This window comes from Indicator indicator, chromosome 19, assembly GCF_027791375.1.
Source record: "Indicator indicator isolate 239-I01 chromosome 19, UM_Iind_1.1, whole genome shotgun sequence".
Classification (NCBI taxonomy): domain Eukaryota; kingdom Metazoa; phylum Chordata; class Aves; order Piciformes; family Indicatoridae; genus Indicator; species Indicator indicator.
In genome coordinates, this window is record NC_072028.1 from 12555001 (window position 1) to 12571941 (window position 16941).

At 41.0% G+C, this 16941-nt stretch overlaps 1 protein-coding gene across 1 annotated transcript in view; it reads right to left on the bottom strand.

Annotated features, from left to right (window-relative positions):
- Nucleotides 1–16941, bottom strand: part of ZNF536 (zinc finger protein 536) — a 186690-nt gene that overhangs the window by 103694 nt on the left and 66055 nt on the right. The window lies entirely within an intron of this gene.

Below are 16941 nucleotides of genomic sequence, written 5' to 3' on the forward strand. Positions count from 1 at the left end.
CATTTGGCCGACTGGTAGCTGAAGACAGAGCAGTTGCCAACAAGACAGACCAAATGTTATTGACAGCAAAAGGTTTGAGGGGAAACCACAGAAATTCCCTGTGTCAAGGCAGTGTGACAATATCAGTACCTGCCACAAAACCCAGAAAATGGCTGCATGAGGCTCCTGACTCTCCAGCCCTTGCTCTCTGGGTTCAAGAAGGATTCTGCAAAGTCTTGCTGTGGTTCCAAGATGCTTCTTGATCTCTTGCAAAGAGGGAGCTGCACCCTGGTTCAGTCAAGCAAGAGAGGAGAGCAGCAGGACCCAGCGCTCAGGCAACACTCCGGGGCTGCTCCACCAGTGCTTCGATACCCTCTCAGCCCTTTGCTCCAGCCACAGGCCAGGGAGCCTTACCCAGACAGACTTTGACATGTGATGTTTTCCTGTTTTCTGGCCTTTTTTTTTTTTTTTTTTTTTTTTTGGGGGGGGGTGGGAGGGAGATGCACGGATAATTAATTTTCCATGTATTTTATCTGAGTTTGTGATTCTGCTCCCCAGGAGGGCAGGGAATACTGAAGCCTGTTGGTATGCTTTGAAAGGGGAGCAGGGTGAGGCAATCTAAAACACACACTTTGTGAAATAAGGATGCAAAATGGACCTTTGATTGCTCTATAGGTCAAGGTTTTGGATGAGTGTTTTTATTCTACTGGCAGTGGTCTCTATAACTGTCCAAGGCTGCATGTTTCTTTAAGAAAATACACAGCATTTGCAGTGAAGTATAAAGGATATGCCATAGTATTTTTGATTATTAAGCTAAACAGCCATGCAAAATGAGTATAGCGTATTGGCACTGATTCCTGCTGTACTGAGGCTCCTTTGTGAAATTAGCTAATTAGTTCTCCCCCTCACCCCAAACTTTGCTTGAATAAATTTGTGGTTAGCACAAGTATGAAGAATTTTGCTTTTCTTGGCTGTTTTTTTCTCTCTTTCCCCCTTTTCAAAGGAAACTTCACCCATCTATTGGGATAGAACTGTTCACTTTGGATAAAGATGACTGGCTAAAGAAGTAACATTAGCAAAAGTAAATTTTGTGTAGCAAGAAAAGCTGCCCATACTTTCTCTGAAAGTAACTGTCCATCGTGGCATAAGGAGAATAAACAGATTCTGCAGACTTGTTATAAGCTTGTTAATTGTTTAATAAATTAGCCACCAAAAAAAAGGTGCTAATTAACTAGTACAAATGTTTAGGGGTTCTTTGAGAAAAAAAATAATAGTAAGCACTGGAAAAGTGTATACTTAGCAATATGTTAAAAATACGGGGTTTTAACTCCATTTCTGAGACTTTTACAACAAGGAACAGAGAAAGACAGATGAAATTATGTTCTGACTACCTACACTGAATAAGCCCAATGGGAACCTCTGTATATAGTTATCAGTGGCACTGAAATCTGCTTAGGAAAGCAACAAGTCTTTTGTTCTGTTGACAACAGTTATTACAATTAATTCATTTTGTGATTGGTATTTGCACTGAGTGACAAGGTGTTATTTTACCTCAGCAAAAGTTAAAATGGTAATACCTACATGTGAAATAACATGGAGTTTGCCATCACTCAATAAAAGAAAAGCCTCTCTTCAGAAATGCCTGCTCAGCCACCGCTCCTGCAAACTTGGAGTATTAACATCAGGCTTCTCCCACTCCTCTTCCCTCAGATTTTTTTTTTTTTTTCTCTTCTAAAATTTCTTTGGAGGGAGAAAGGAAACAAAACCCACAGTTGTTGACTTTCTGCTAAAAGACAGAACAGAACCTAAGCGAACACAGCAAAAGGCCTCCAAACAGTCAGCTGCATCTTGGGGTGAGATCCCCACTGTAGATACAGGCTACCTGTCTAGGAGTGGCATTGCCAAGGGCAGGACACAGTGTCCTCTGCTCTAAGTCCCACCAGCTGACTGCAGCAGGGGCTGGCACAGGCAGGGTGCAGTCCTTGTGGCTGGTGGGCTGACAGCATCCCCTTTGTCAGGGTATGATAGAAACAAGCCCAACCACAGAGGTGTCAGGATGGTCTCCATGCCCTGCTGTCACAGAAGCAATGAGTCCTTCACCCCTAAGGCTGCAGTGCTCCATGCTGGTGGGGTGCTGCTCATCATGGGACACAACAGAAGACTTGCTGCAATCCCACCCCTTGCAGGGACATAGAAGGCATCAAGCCCCAAACAATCCCAGGTGAGAAAAGGAAAGTCTCCTGTGCTGAACACAGGGCAAGGTGCCAGACAGATGCTGGTGGTGTATAAGCCATGGAGCAAACCACAACAGCTACCTGCCCATCTCTCATGCCACAAGGAAAGACCTGTGCCAAAGCTGAGAAACTCTGAAAACTGTGAAGCTGAGACCCACAACAACTACCAATTTCAGACCTAGCTCAGCCACAACTGGACCTGGCCCCTCTCTATGAACTATCTGTACATGCCTGCATAAGGCGGGGGGCCCAGAGCTGGCCAGCTACCCAGTTTTATCACAAGAAAGACAAAACAAGGAGTGAGGAGCATTGGACAATATAAATTTTACCTTTTGTAGCAGGAGCCAGCAAACCAAGGAAAGTTTGCAGTGCCAGCAAATGGCAAATAACCCATTAGCTATGGATTGTTCAGCACATCGCTACTTTTATTATAAGTTAGCCTCACTAAACCATTGACTTAACAGAGAATCATTATAAATCCCCATTTTGAATTTTTTTATTAGCAGTATTTATCACCTTCTCAAAATCAATCCTATATTTTAAAATTAAAACAAATGACTACTTGTACTGCAATCAATATTAGTACATTTCCCTTTTTTAAAAGAAGAAAAAAATGGAATACAAAGAAATGTCCTTCTTTGGCTGCATCAATCCAATTTCAATATAATTCAATATTTAATAAATATAATCCTTTGTGTCTGTGCAGGGAAACATCATAAAAAATGCAAAAGGTTTCCTGGTCTCCAATAACTTGTATGAAACAAAGTGTTTCCTTATTCCTTCCATAAATACTGCAGTTAGCTACTGGTTTTTCCTTCCTGTGTATTAGAAAGAGTTTGCCCTGATTATGTGTAAGAAAGGAGGCTTACATATTTCATGACTAAAAATCCAAAATGCTAACTTCCATCTCCAAAAAAAATTACCATCTTTATCTCTTTGTACTTCTTTGGCTTGCTGTTTTTGAAAGGGCAAAAAGAAAAACCTTATATAATACCTAATTTGTACATCTGTGGTTTCCCTCTGACTCGTGTAGGCACCATATGTTTTTAATTATCATAATAGCCTTAAAGAACCTGTTCAGCGGGAAACACACATATGATCCTTTTATTACGGGTTTGTAATTTAAACAGTTTTAACAGAAAAGGTCTGGCTATAAGGGACTGAGAGGCACAAAGGTCTAAAAACCCTGTTATTGACCTCTGAAAGCATGAGTTCAGATCCCACCCACTGAGGTGGGACCTAGCCCTCCTGCCTCTGACAGAGGCAATCAGTCGCATGGGAAGCACTCTTCAGGACCTTAAAAGACACAATCTCCAGTCTCAAATGACGCTTCAGTCAGTGGCTGGCAGAGTGAAGCCAGGGTCTATAAACATCATCCTGCACCCGATCCGCGCCTTCTGCAGCCTCACGAGAGCTTGCAGAGCCATGGTGCTGTAGGAGAAGCCCTGTGAGTACCAGGAGCCCAGAATTTCAGCAATTCTTATTAGTTGTTGCCCTTTCAAATTCCTGGTTTTGTCCTTTATGCAAATACAAGACTGGTGAGCACGCCAGTCTCACAGCCACAGGAAACCGTCAGATATTCAGAGGTAGGAATTAAATTTAACAAGTTCAATTCACTCCTGAATCTGGACATCTAAACACATAATTAATAACATTATCAGACTGATTATCATTCAAGTGACAACCTTTGACACTGGCATGCTCCCACAACCTCCCTACTCCAATAACTCAAACAGAAAATCATTGGCATGAAAACCCACAGCCTTATGAACAGAAATTGCAAATAGGCAGGCACTGAACATACAACTGGGAGTGAGTAAAATCCCCCTTTTCAGAGAGAAAGCAGAGGCTCATACAATAGCTCAGTCACTTCACCCAAAATGAAATTCTGCACAGCTTTGGTCCAAAACAGATAATTTACACCCCAAGCAAAGTGCTGTGGAGAGAAGAGGGTGGGGAAGGGAGACTAGCTAAAATTACACTTAGGCTGGAAGTCGTTACAACTCCATCTCAAGAGATGGATGGTGTCCTCATTAGAACGAAGCTTTATTTAGACAGAAGGACAGAATCTTTATTAGAACATTAGGCTGAAAAGTTTAAATGTCAGGAAATACAAATTTTTTTGCAAATAAATGCTGACTTGGAGGAAAAAACTTGGAGCTCCCTGGACAGATCCCATTGGAGACACTTAGGAAAAATTAAATCATTTAGGAATGGCAAGCTCCTGTGCCAGTCTAACCCTTTGAGGGTATTCTTGGAAAGCTCTGTTTCACAAAAGCCAGAGGACATCCCTCTTCTTGGGCAAAACGGTTTCCACTCATGATCTGATGGTATCGGTTCCATCCCTGGCAGCACACTGAGCCCAGAGAAAGGGAGCTGCCTCCTCCCACTACCCATTTCAGTGGAAGGCCACCCAGAAGAAAACAAGCTGATGTTGGAAACCCATTTCCAGCTGCACAGACCTCAAAAACTGCCAGTCAGCCATTCCTTGTCCTTCCCTTTCTCATTCCCTGTACCCAGGCCCTCTGCTTTCTCTGGGGAAACTCAGGTATTTTGAAGTGATGAAGAGACAGCTTAATTATCTTGCATACAGAAAAGATGGTGTCTTCTGTTTTACCTGAAAGCTAATGCATCTTGGGATACCAGACGTGGATGCTCAAAATCCCCTCTGGAGCATTTCTGGTGACTTGCCATCTCTTGGTTGCCTTTGGTGCACACTGGTCTCTGCTGAGGTAATATGTGAGCTATTGCACACTAAAAGCACATCTTTTCAGAGAGGAAGTGCGTGCACATACACACACACATACACCCACACCCACCCAGACACCCTTCCACCCCCTTGTCCTGCACCTTGCTTGCAGGTCCTGCTCCAAAGCACAGTGACCTGTCGAGGAACTGCTCATCTCACAGGCTTCTGTGGTTGGAGCAGAAGAGGCAAGGCAGAATTTGCTCCTGAGACAAACATTGCACTGCAGAGCCTGGCACAGCACTGACCTTATCCTCTCATCCCAGAATCACCTGAAAGTGCTGTGGGTGCTGCTGTCCCTGAGCTTTGCTGAGACAGAGGCAGGCAGACAGTAAGGTGGACATGCTGATGGAGAAAGCTGTCTACACTGGCCTCACCTGAGCTCCCTATTCTTCGTGGATGTGGCACAGGGTAACCCACACAGATGTCACAGGCTTGTCCCCTCTGCCAAGCTCTAGGCCTCCACATTGAATTTGCTGCTTGGGTCAGAGGGTGGTGCTTATGGAAATAACTCCTGCAGGAATTAAACAAATTTAACAACATTTTTTCAACAGTTCTTGCATTTTATCTCCTACACCTTTTTCTCTTTGGGTTTTTGGTGGGTACTTTTTTGGTATGAACCTAGTGACAAGCTAGTTTTCCTTTCCCACAGCTTCACCCACAAAATCGGTAGGGTGAAGTTTCTGGTGAAACAGAAGTGGTCAGTGTTCAGCTTGTAGCATGGGGAGGATGGCAGAAAACAACACACATTGCAGTCCCACACCCAGAGCACGATTACCCAGCGGGCCAGGCCTACTCTTGCACAGACATGCTTGTGTACCTTTCATAGCACTTTCTAAACAATTAACTCAGCAAGCCACCAGCAAAGGAGGGAGCACCAACATACTCCACCAGCATGTACTTTCTCACCATTTGGAAAGACACACAGGATCCATCCATGTGTTGAATTAATCCCACCACCACACCAAGACAGCCCAGGGACCCTTCATGCTAAGGGTCTCAGCAAAGTGCTTCCACCACGTCCACTTCTTTTCCCACATATGAGCACAATTCTGCCTTAAGCGAAATCTCAGTTCTTGGCCTGAGAAAACCATTTCTTTTTCTATTTAAGGATCCTCCTTTCACGGTAAGGATCCTCCAAATTTCCAAAAAGTGGATAACAACAATACCACTGTGATCCCATCTGTACACAGCGATGGCACTGTAATGCATAGAGCATAAACCACCAAATTCCCACAGACAGCATCTGTCTTACTACAAACAATGGACTATTATCTTGTAAATAATTCTGATTAAGCTGCAGCATTTTCCCCAAACAAACAGTAGGGGAGCAGAGGGTGAGGATTTTTCTAGTGGGAGTGATGTTTTTTTCCTTCCCCAGCACTGATGCTCCGTTTTTTATTCAACTGATTGGCCTCCTCCCCTCCCTGCTCTGTCCCCCATGGCTCGGTTTTCATCTTCTCAACTTATCCAGCTGTCAATCATTTTGACAACTAAAGAGGGACCCATCATGTTAATGGGATTCCCACCTCTATCCTTTGGGAAAGCTTTTCTGTTTGTTTGGGTTTTGTGTTGTTTGGGTTTTTTTTTTTTTTTTTTTGCCCCAACACACAGTTATATAACCACCAGTAAATACACCCATAAGCCCTTGTGTTATTAAACAGTTGTCATGTCACGGGATAGAAAAATCAGCTGCCCCACTGAGTGTGGGTCAGAGTTTAGGGATATCTGGTTGTGCCAGTGATAATTCTCGGAGCTTTTGGCATCTGGGTGAACATGACACTGGAGCAGATTGTGCTGGGCAAGAGCTGTCACCCTCTTTAAACTCTCAGCAGGGAGAGCAGATTCCTCAGCTGCCCACAGCTGGGAGCAGGGCCCAGGGCTCGTCAGCTTCTAACCCAGGTAGGTGCACCCCAGGAGCAGCACACTGTGCTCCTCTGCACTCCAACTGGCAGGATAAACCAGCAACCAGTTTGTCAGGAAGATTTGAAAGGATTTAAATGTAAACCAAGTGCACAGACCAGAAGAGAGTTAGCTGTGCAAAGGGGCAAGTGAAAAAAGACACAATTAGGGCTAACGGGGTCCTTTCTCCTGAGGTCCATAAGCTGATCTATGTGGCAGCTGTGAACAGAGGATTGCACCTGAGAAATCTTGAACTTCATCTTTCACCTGTTCATTTCAATGCACAAACCTTTTCTCATATGTCTCTCTTCATAAATGTCACATCTCTGTATGGCTTAAGTGTTGGATTTTCTTCCCTGCATCTTCTTAATTTGCCTTGTTACACACGAGCTGTTTGTGATCAAATGCACTTGCTGGCTTGAATAAAATAAAATAAGAATAAAAGGTAAAGCAGGAAGGTCTACTTTTGGATGGTAACATCGAAAGGCAAGCAATCAAAAATTTACCTTACAAGTAGCAAATTGGAGCCACTGCCATCCAATTAAAGAGCAGACAACAGCCAGTTCAGGCACCAGGTCACCGAGCGTGAACAGGAATGTTGGGACTTGCTGAGTACTGTGGATACTGAGCACTGGGCATCTCACTGAAGCTCAAAACAGAACAAACTGTGGCAAGACAGCATGGCAGGTTCTCGGTCCTGACATGGGCCAGCTTGCTCAGGCACAGGTGGACCTGCAGGCTGGCACTGGCCTGTGGGCCAAGCAACCCACCAGATACATTGCTGAGCCTTGGCCTATCCTGTGCACTGGTGCTGCATGGCTCCACAACACAGCTGGGGCTGACCTGCTGCAGCAATAGTCAAAAACCAGTGCCTTGACCCAGCTGGCACTAACAGCCCTGAGGTCAAAATTCATGGATATGGTGGAAAGACTTTATGGCCACAATATGGCAAAGCTCCTACAGGTGCAGAGAGCCCCCAGACACTGGCTGCTGAGCACAGGGAGGGGCTAAGGCTGAAGGCAGGTGTCAGCTCTGGGATGGTTGCACCACGCTGGTTCAGGGAGCTGGGCTCATGCACACTGCTGGGATACTGAAAGGATATACACCCAAAACATGTTTTCAATGTGCATTTATTTTCATCAATAAATTTTTATAGCTTACTGTAGTTATATCAGAGAAGGAAGCATTTATACACCAAGGACTTATATAATGTTCTTCATCTTCAAAGCGCTTTACAAACATTAATTAATTCATTTATCCTCACAGCACTCCTACCAGGGAGATAAATACTATTATTTTCCATTTCACAATGGACAATCCAAAGCAGAAAACTTAATTTTTTTCCCGTGGTCAGTGAGTGAATCACAGGTAGACTTCCAGGAGGAACAAGGGCTGCTAGCTTCTGAACAGGAGCCCCCCTCCCCAGATCATGGTTAAAAGACTCATGTTCTGCCAGAGTCATAGCACATATCGGGATATGCTTTGGATTTTTCCTTCAGTAAGAGATAATTAAGGAACAATTCCCTCTCTGATCCCCAGAATGGCATGCTATTTTCTACCCCACTGTTGCTCTGCAAGCTGAACAATGGCTGTTCTATGCAGGGGATGGCACTGCAGACGCCTCTGATCAGAGGAGATCAGCTTAAAGAAACTTGCTGGCCCACGTCTGCCTCCACGGACAATGGGGCGGGCTTGGTTGCAAATGCCTGACATGGGGGTAGCTTCAGGAACACCTGCTTGTAAATGGCAATGCTCCAGGCAGGAGTGTCTGTTAGCTGAAGTCACTTGCATCCAGCACACCTATCTAAGACTTTCATGTAGTAGGAAAGCTGTGGCTTCTGGTATTTAGTCTCAATCCAAAGTATACTCCTTTTGCATTTGTGTGGGAGGGATGCATAGTGCCCCTAGTTCACCTCTGTGGTGCTGCTGTAAATAAACCTCTTTCCTGGCTGCTCCCTGCCAGCAAATGAGTGGCTGCTCTGAATGACAATAAAGACTCTGTAAGTTTGAAAGGCTCAATGTCAAGGCATCTCAAAAAATAATTGTGACTGAGTCTTCTAAGGAAGTGTTCAGAGATCAGAAAACTTAGATCAACACTGGGGGTGACAAAAAAGGGAAATCCTAATTTTATAATTTCTGAGAAAGATGAGTTGCACCTATTGTTATCCTTGTTAGAGAAGATCTTACCCACCCTAGGTTTTTTCCCCACTAGTTTATGTATTAACAATAATAAAAATTAACAACACCCAAACCTAATTTCCTAGCTAGGCAAAGATACATTCACTAGCAAAATTAACTGCCAAGTTAAGCCAGGGCATTTTCTAGAAGACGTGACCACATCCTACTGGGGAAAGGCTTGCACCTAGACATTGCTTTGGAACAACCAGAACAATTGTTTAGTGAGAAATGTTTTTTGCAAATGACTCATAAACCCTGAAAACAGGATTTCTTATGTAATACAAGTGCTGACACAGCCTTCACTTGAGTGGTGTGACTGCAGCTGTATAATTACAACTTTAGATTTGATGTTACGGACCTCAGGGTACACTGTTCAGACAAATGCCCCATTGTATCACAGAAATATCTTTTCCTTAGTCATATTGCCCACAGGACAATAAGGACTATATTCACAGCTCACTACATAGAAGTTTAGGCATGTAACAGCCAATGGTATTACATAAAATAAGATTACACCCTATGGGGGTTAAATGGATTCATAATTGCAACTTTTTCTTGTCTTTTTTTTTTTTTTCCTTTGCTCCTAGTTGATACTTTTTTTGGAAGTGCTCTCCAAATAAAAGGAAGAACAATCTCACACTGAGTCTGGATAAATGTTACAGTTGTCTCACAAATGCTGTATTATTTCTAGCCCTTCCAAAATAATATAATTGTCCTACTGCTGAACTACAGATTTTTCTCAGTATGACACAGAACAGTAAAATGTCAGGTCCTGACTCATGGTGTTTTGGTGGAATAAATAAAAAGTACCAATATGCTATTCAAAAGTGACAGCATTAATGAAGATGTAACACTGGGAGCCCTGGTCATGGTGCTGCTTTAGCTTCCATTGCATACTCAGCAGTGCACTGATCAACAGGCCACCTCTTATGGGTCCCATCTACTGGGACCGATGCAACTGGTTTCTTGTTATCCTATACTTGCTTTCTCTTGGGTGCATCATACGTGGGTCTGAGGAGGGAGGCTAGTCTTAGGATGCTCATCACATATTCTTTCCATGGGAAAGAAAGAGGAGAATTCAGTTCTATCTGCAGTATTTGGGACTGTGACAATGTAAGGCTAGTCAACAGATCACTCATGGGCCGTATGCTCCTGGTATTTCTCCATTGGGATAGACGTCGTATACCCATGACTCACTAAGACTATAGTTCCAGCTGCAGAATGGGACCCAAATATGCAGCTCACCCTAGCCAAGTACCCAGGCACCAATATTTACACACTTAATCCATCCAACATTTCTCATTTTTAACCCAGTGGCCTCCACAAAAATTTCAGCTGGATTTTAATAGTGGCAGAGGAGAAACAGGTCCCACACTCCCAAGATGTTTTCTGTGTAAGAGGAAACAAATCTAATGCCCACCCTTCCCCCTTGCCCTCCCCCAGCCCCCTTTCTGTACCTGCCTAACTATACATGGCAACGCTCTAAAGACAAATCACTCCTTCCTCAGAAGACTGCATTTTCAGTAAATCTCCTTTACAAGGCCAACAAGCAGCTTTGCAGAGTTTGCCTCTCAAAGCACCAAACAACTGTGGATGGGTGGTCTTTGGTCTACCAACAGGTACAACAGTTTCTCAGAGTTTTCTTGAATGAATTAACAAAATGACTCAAAACTGCACTAATGGTTAACAGCTTTTTTTTTTATTAGCAACACTGAGATAAGTTATTGAAGCATTTTAGTATTGTTTTACATTCCATTCAGAAGTGACCTAACTTGTAACTCCATATACATTTAAAGATATAGTTTGACACTTATTCAGAAAGCAACAATTATTAAAACTTACATACCTTCATTACCAGGAAACCTTAATATATTTTCTAATTACTTCCAACAATACTCTATTCCAAAGCACAGGATAACCCACTAGAAGTTTACACATTTCACTTCAATCACAGGTTTTAAATTGTGGATGTCAGAGTGCTGTTCATTGAATTTTACTGTCTTTCTTGGTTAATATTGGAAAACCTGGCACAATATATTAAGCTAGAAATATTGCTTAAAGAATATGAAAAAAGATAACTACAGTTTTTTTTTTCCTGCTAAAGCATTACAAAATACAGGACCATTGAAAACTCAAATAGAAATGACAATAAATAACCTTAAAAACGTTAAGAGAATTTTCACTCATACTAAAGTCCATTCCCTAAGCTTGCCAAACACATAAATAACAGAACATATTCAGGACCTCTATTTTTGTACTATCATGATGTTTTGTTATATATTGTGGATGTATTGTGTACACATATATTAATGCTTACACTTAAGGTATATATTTTTTTGTTTGCTGGAACAATTAATAAGCCTCAGGTAATTATTTATCCCTGGTACTACAGGTAACAAGATAGGTGGGAGCAAACCTCAGAAATTCCAGATATGCAATAACAAGGTCATCTCTGCATAAAGATATCCTAAATTTCCTAGATTACAAAGATGAATTTGGTTATTTATTTCTGAGAGCTCGTAACATAAAATTATAATTGCTGTCAAATTAATTGTTTAAAATTTGCCTCATAATAGGTATTATTAATACACTTAGTTTTGACTTACAAGGATGTCTAAATTGCTTGTGTTTATAAGTAGTTATAGGAAATACTATACCTCAGATCACAAGAATATATACTCCTGAACCAACACAAACCAGAGCATTGTCTCACTTTGGAAAGACCTGGAAACATCTCTATGCTTCTGCCTAATCCTAAATTATAATTTAAAATTGACCTGGATATGACAAAAACAATAAGAATATATTGTTTGGGAGATGAAACTTAAGAGTAAAGTCACACAGCTCTCTAAGCTTACATCATTATTTTGTCTCTGCAAAGAAAAGAAAAGCCTTTCTGTGCTAGGGATTTGCCTTGTTGCGGCTGATCACTGATGTCTGAAATCAAGACACATACCAAGGCCTCCTTTTGCAAACACAATCCTCCTTTCAGATCTGGTGTTAGGAGGCACTGAATGCCTCCAGTTTCACTGGGAATAGAAGGTACTCAGCACTTAGCTGTATCAGATATTTTAGGAGTTAATTTCCAGAAACTTAAATGGGATGGGAATGTTAAACTGCAAATGGTAAGAGATAAAAGTCTTCAACAGTAAACAAAACAGTGACACCAAACTTATCACCTGAACGATTTCTGATACAACAAAATACAATCAAATTAAATTACATTAATATAGCAATGAAATTTAAAGTCAAATAAATGTAGGACCTGATTCTGCAAACCTTAGTCATGTAAGTAGTCCCACTCATCAAGAATGAGAGATGCAAGACTGGGTCCTTAGCTTCTGCTTAGGAAGTCAGTGTTGATTCAGACAGTATCTTTTCTAGCCAAAAATATGCAGCAAAAGGAAAGTAACATAAACAAGGCTAAATGTCAACAGTGTTTGCAGACTTACAGACACCATCCATTTGTTTGTACTGAAATGACTAGTGAACCATTTGGCAAATACAATACTATTCACAGACCAGCCCTTTTATCCAGCAACACAAACTTCACTGGATCACTGGCATTCCCAGTTAATTAAAAAAAGGAAGCAAGCCATATGAGTTTGGTTTGATATTGCCATGCAAATGGCTCTGCGACATCCAGAAGTGTGTCTGAAACCCAGGCGTGGGGCTGAGGCGCTAATCTCTCCTTCAGCAGTACAGTTCATACACTAAAAGCAGGCCTTGGATCTCCTAACTGAAACTAACGAAACCTCTTCAAAATCATCATAATGGGGTAAAGAAAAGTCTGCAGTAAAACTTCCATATCATTTCATTCTGCCTTGAAGGAAAAGAATATTCTGGTTACTCTCTGAACTGCAGATGAGGACAAAATGTTCTTAAGTGCATTACAAGATACTTCAAATGGGCAAGAGTCTTACAATCTGCTGTCACAGGATGACCTTCCATTGCCTTGTAGCTGTCCTACAGCTTGGATACAGCGTGCCTTTTGCTTTGGTTTAATACAGATTTTATAATTTAAAAGAGCTGCTGCAATAAGGATTCAAGTGAAGCCACCACAAACAATTAAAAATCACTTTCTGTATTTTATGTGTTGGTGGTAGTTCTGAAGGGGTTAGCATTATAATCTTTTTGGGTTTGACACCTGTGGCAATAAGCAATTTACAACAACAAAATTCACTATTCAAACACTGGGGTAGAGCACTATAATTATGTGACAATAAAGCTGTAATAATATGCCACAATCGATCTTCCCCTTGCCCAGCCCTCTTGTCTGTGCTGCAGTTCCACATTTGGAAGGTATTTCAGAAAGTTACAATGCTGAACATTTTAATAATTCTGTGCAATGTTTCTGTTTCAAAGGAAACTGAAAGTGCTAAGCCCTTTGCAAGACATGAGCTCCAAAGCTGCTACCACATGTCAGAAGGGCGCCGCCCTGTTTTCATACAGTGAAAGAAGTGATAATGGGGTGGAGCCTATGCAGGAGAAAACACCACTAATTGCAGAGGAAAGCAAGCATGAATGGAAGCAAATTAGATTTATAGAGATAACATGGAACTAATACTTTTTGGACATCATTAAGTGTGGGTTCAGTAGCACTAACCCATTAAGCAACCAGCTAATGCCCAGGACTATCTCTGGCCAATAGTTCTGTAGCCCACCAGCCCTCCTTTGAAAGCCTAAGGCACCTCCCAAGCAAAAAATGCAAGCAGGGACATTTTACCACCTTAGCCACAAAGCAGAAGAATTTAAAGGGGAGGAGAGAGAGAGAATTAAAAGGGTCTTGTCATAAATAGATGCTGTGCAAATCATATGGTAATTAATGACTTGGAGCAGGAGGCAGAACATTACTGAGGTACAACTACATGCATATGGGAAGACAAGCAGAGAAAAAGAAAGCATAAATTGAAAGGAAAATAGATCTTCCAAAACTTAAATACTAAGTAGGTCTAGAACCTGCAAGTATAACTTCTTGAATGAACAAGAGCTCTGAAAGTGAAATACAAAGATGTTCAAGACAGCTACCAAGACACATTGCCCTGGGCTCCCCTTCCACACTCGGGTACTGGCTGCCAAGCAGCAAAGAAAGGCATGGTAGATGTAGACTCCAAAACCAAGTACAAGTCAGGAGTAACTCCAAATTAATCAATGGTACTTTTTCTTTCTTCCTGTCCCTTCCTATTCTGCCATATAAGTAAAAATGAAATATTACCAAAAAATTATGATTTTTCTTAGCAGCATTTTGACATGGAAATTTCTGTATTATGCAGTAATTAGGGTTCTTTCCTAACTGTGCCTTTCATCCCTACAGCCTGAAGCATGACAGGAGCATAAATGAATTATGTGTACATCATCTATCTCTCTCATTCAACACACAGGGAAACTGAGGACTGTTTCCCCCATGTGTGGTGACTTTCCAAAACAACGTGAGTTGGTGGCATTGTCTACAAATTAAGCCCTTTTTGTGCCAAGATTTGTGTTTAAAAATTGACCTATTATCCTAAAGTAAAATCTGCCAACTAAAAATGATCCACATGGATCACTGAAAATCCCAACTTGTTTTTATTGCAGCCAGAAATTTAACTCAATTAGTGTGGCCAATCAAAGATGCAATCTCAGCTAACTGAGCTAACTGAGATATTTTATTTCATTTTTAATTCCACTGTATTCTGACTGCGGAAAGAGCACCACGCCTTGCAGTTTTGATTGCGCAAGGCCTATATCAAGTGTATCACTGATCTCTTGAGATGTCAACAACCCACACATCATTGGCTGCAAAAAGAAAGGCAAATGCACAGACTCTCCCAAAATGCATAGGAACACAAGAAGCATACCCTGGAATCAGGTGCTAAAGGCAGGGTCTCAAGTTTTCTGATCTCTCAGGCAGTAGGAGAGACAAAAGGAACCATGAGTAACCAGGACGGGCTTTGTGCAAGAGGGAAGGAAGGCTAATAAATGATCAAGGTGCTCCTGATGGCTAATCTGCAAGTTCAGAAACACCAGGTGAGATTTCCCTGCACTAGCATACATAGATGGAGTGTGATTTCACAGTATAAAATGTTACTGAGAAAATGAAAACTCCCCAGAAATACTACTTTCAAGTGGGCTGTGTCCAAGCCAACTAAATTAAAGAACTACTGACCCAGAGCTTGTTTATCCTCATCCACTTCTGCCATGAGCATCGAGAAAAAAGAAATGAAATATTTAAATAGTCAACTTGAATACTTATATTCTGCAAACATTCAATAGAATGTCAGTAAAGAATGTTTTAAAGTGATTTTTGGAGGGGAGAGAAAGGAGGAGTTGCACTGCATTTTCCATTAAAAAAAAGGCTTAAAAATTAGAACGGACTAGCTTCTGTTGTTTTGGTTTTTTTTTTTTTTTTTTTCTTCATACCAAATCCATTATCACTGGGCAGAGCTTGTGAAAGAGATACGGTCTTTAAAATCATATAAACTCAAGCCATCATAAAATGTCTGTTGAATAGACTGGAAGATGAAACAAAAAACTAATGGAAGTAACATGACCTCATTTCAATAATAATGTTAGAGGGTTGGGGGGGGTTGTTTTAAAAATCTTATGTCTGGGAAGAAGTATAGAGATGCTTTGTACAAAGCAACTAATCTTGGATTTCCTTTTTTTTTTTTTTTTTTTCCACTTGTTTGTTTAGAAAGTAATTTCTCTGCTGTGTTTTTTTCCTTTTGTAACAGATTGATTGTACTCCACAAAGGAGAGGGAAAAAAAATCCAAGCAAGATTTTATCAGCTGCAAATTAAATCCACGATCGACTATTTTAAAAATACCAGTAAGGCAGCTGCTGATTTTGAAGGATCTGGAAACATCTGCAACTATGTGATTTGGTTCTCAGTGCTTTGAGACACACCATTTTACAAGTAAGGCCATCCTGGTACTTGGGTTCATAATTCAGTTTAAGTAATGACAATACTGTGAAGCCATAATGCTCTAAGAATACAAGTGAGACAAACTTTGTGAGGGGCCTGAACAAAGGGTTATAGCTTTAAGCACATACACTATCCTAATAAACTCAAACAAAACTTCCACTAACTTTAATTTAACCAGGGCAAATTGTCAGGCTTTATAACTGTTGATCGTATTTCCTTTCTTTTATTTTTCTTTTTTAAACTTGAATACATTTTATTATGCTTGTTCAGCCCTGACAATGAGTTTTCTAATTAATTTGGAGGTTAAGTGAAATGAGCATTACAGAAGTTTTTGTGTCCTTTGCTGACTGTTTTTTAAAGTGGTACTGTTTTTTAAACGACTTACACTCTAAAATCTCTTTCAAAGAAGAACTATGCTGACAAATTGGCGATAAATTGAAATAAATCCTCATTCTCTTTTGCTCCAAATAGATTTAACTTTCATTTTTATCAAATATATTAAGGGTAAAAGGTTGTTTTGCTGTTTGGTGTGGTGGTGGTTTTTTATTCATTACCTGGAGGCATATTTTTAATTAGGCAAATCACAATTTGTGCAACTGCTAGTTACAACAGTGAAAATGGTCAAGGGCAACTACTGTATGTGTTCTGTTGAAACAAACAGGAAAAAAAAATTAAAAAGGGGGGGTGAAAGGCTCCTCACCACAGGCAGACACATTCCATGTACTTGGCCTTTGATTTCATTAATATTGTGGTCATTGAACACACCCCAATGCGAAGAAATTAAAAAAAAAAAAAAGATAGAAAGCAAGGTTTTCTTGGCAAAGCATCCAGTGTTTTTCTTGGGTTCTTACTCATATCAAAATACTGAAAAGTTTGCAAGTTACCATGTAAATTTTTTAGAAACTTTTTCCTCCTTTGAGTATGCTAAAGCAGTAAGGATCCCCTTCAGATGCCACTAGCACAGAGAGTCTATATTGCCGCTACTCTAGTTTAATAA